This window comes from Mustela putorius, unplaced genomic scaffold, assembly GCF_011764305.1.
Source record: "Mustela putorius furo isolate JIRA1106 unplaced genomic scaffold, ASM1176430v1.1 tig00003944_pilon_pilon_pilon, whole genome shotgun sequence".
In the NCBI taxonomy this organism is placed as follows: domain Eukaryota; kingdom Metazoa; phylum Chordata; class Mammalia; order Carnivora; family Mustelidae; genus Mustela; species Mustela putorius.
In genome coordinates, this window is record NW_025422088.1 from 572,828 (window position 1) to 575,447 (window position 2,620).

The 2,620-nt window shown below is 29.8% G+C and overlaps 1 non-coding gene across 1 annotated transcript; it reads left to right on the forward strand.

The window, feature by feature from the left end:
- The first annotated feature begins 2,036 nt into the window (after positions 1-2,036).
- Positions 2,037-2,143, forward strand: LOC123389101. Its single transcript, XR_006603639.1, has one exon. It is a non-coding gene; the product is annotated as a U6 spliceosomal RNA (small nuclear RNA).
- The last annotated feature ends 477 nt before the right edge of the window (positions 2,144-2,620 follow it).

A 2,620-nucleotide genomic window follows, 5' to 3' on the forward strand; every position in this document is an offset into this window, starting at 1 on the left:
ACAGAAATCACAAGTAGGCAGAGAGGCAGGTAGAGAGAAAGGAAGGGAAGCAGGCTCCCCGATGAGCAGAGAGCCCGACGAGGGGCTCGATCCCAGGAACCTGGGATCATGACCTGGGCCGAAGGCAGAGGCTTAACCCACTGAGCCACCCAGGTGCCCCTACAAGTAGATTTTAAAACCAAAGCTCACTTAGGGCCATAGCAACAGTGTTGTTCCATCAGCTTCAGCACAACCCAAGAGTCATTTCTATACACAAACCAGGAACACTAATTCTTCCTGTGTAAGCACAATGGAAGCTGAATTCTTTAACTGTTCTCACAGACTCATATCTGACCATAAATGAAACACACATTGCTGATATACAGTTGACAAGGGCTTTGATTGAGTCTTAAGCTAAATTTTCATTGACCCATTGAAAATAAGGGATGATTGTTTTTAAAGTCATTAAGAGGATGGAATATAAAACAATTATAAAGTTAATAACATCAGTAATTACCCAACAAGCTCAAAATACAAAAAATAACTAATAACAAGTGAAAGACAATAAATATAATACATTTTTGTAGAATTAACTCAATATTTGTAATTTGGTTTTAACACAGGATTACCTTTAAGGCAAGGATGTTATTAAGAAAATTATGGTTTTTAATTTATATTGTGTTTAGTTGTAATTTTTTGTTATCCATAAAAAATCATAAACTATAAGCTCAAAGCATATTTAGCTTTACATTTGTGTATGCTTAAGTTATATTATAAAAAATAAATTATGCATAGACTATCTACAAGAATATTTTTCTACTAAAAGGATGAGCAATGTTTATTAAAAAAAATATCAATGGTTGTTGTTATAAGGGAATAGCAACAATTTTCTTTTTCCCTTACTTTCCTGGGGTAATACACCCAAGTCTTCCATTATAATCTATATGAATTACCTGTACTATCCATTATGTATTATGAAAATTGAGGCACTTTATGATGGAGCCTTTGAGAAGCTACAGTTCAATCTTTATATGTAATACACATACTGAGTATAATTTATAATTTATTGGATGAAATTAACATATACATTTATGTACTTATACATACAGAAATGACAGAATGTATTTCATTGATAGCTATAGCAATCTGAAATGCTTATTTATGCCATCCTTGGAGAACTTTTTATATAAGGGGGTTTTTATATTGGTAGATATAGTTAGCATACATAAATTACTGATAATAAGAATAATTACCATTTAAACAGGACCAAAAACTGTGCTAAGTGCTTCCCATATATTTCATTTGATTCTGAAAGAAAGGTTAAAAGCCAGCTAGTTCACATTTTTTGAATAAATAAGGCAGGGATTTCTTCCATGGTTGGTAAGTTTAACTGTAAAACTAAAGCTCAATTTGGCTTCATATGAAGTTCTAGACTAATAGCTTTTTAACTGTGGTTCAAATATGTTAATTATTGTCTAGTGGCCTAATGCATATTTGTTGAAAAGTTCAATTTTTAAGTATATTTTCCCATTTCAAAATAATTTTAGAAAACAACTTTAAAGTTAGGTGAAAATGAAAAATGATAGCCTTTCAAATAGAGAGAAGAGAATAAGTGAAGGAGTTCAGTGTTACAAATATGCAGATATATGTTTTTGTTTTGTGTTGTGTTGTTTTATTGTACTGTGTTAACAAATGCAGCATGAGATCTATTCTCACATATTTTAAATGCACAAAAACTATGTTTTAAGTTATAATAATTGAAACACACCTGCAACATGAAATAATAAAGCTTAGAAATATCTGGTTTTTGTATGTGAAAAATAATTTGTAATGTATAATAACTCTAAGTATAATAAATCAGAAAAATAATGAGGAAACTTATTGTTTTTTTTGGGAGGGGAAACTTATTCTTAAAATTAATTTGCATAAATAAATATTTGGGAAACAGTAAGAGCAAAATCTGTTTTCCATAAAGTCTGTTGCATCTATTTTTAGGTTAAGCATATGAAATTTAAAAATAAAACCATGCAAATACATAAATAAAACATAAGATATGAGTGCTTGCTTCGGCAGCATATATACTAAAATTGGAACGATAGAGAGAAGATTAGCATGGCCCCTGCATAAGGATGACATGCAAATTCGTAAAGTGTTCCATATTTAAAAAAAAAAACACAAGATATGAAATAAAATTCTGTCACTTAAAATTAAAAGTATTATGTGACAAAGGGAATTTTGATGATCTGAGAAAATCAAAAGCATTATTACATTTGGAGAAGTAAATTTATAAAGGTCCCATATAAGTGATTTTTTTTTCAAATAGCTTTTATGCTATGTTCAGCTGTTTCTCCTCCCTAATTTCTGAGAGTGTACTTAACCTAAGGCTTATAATAATAAAACTTAAAACAGTAACAGCATGTTTCTGAGGTTATTGTGAAAACTAAACATAGCTATTGGTCTTTATTGGTGTTAGTGTTGTATTAGTAGTATCAGTATTTAATGAAATAATATGCAAAGATTTGACTGAGGCATTTGAACTAATCATTATTATATTTTAACTGAAAATAAATTATACAGACTATCAAAATCATGAATGTAAATAACTATACACAAATATATACATATGGATACTTAAAATGGA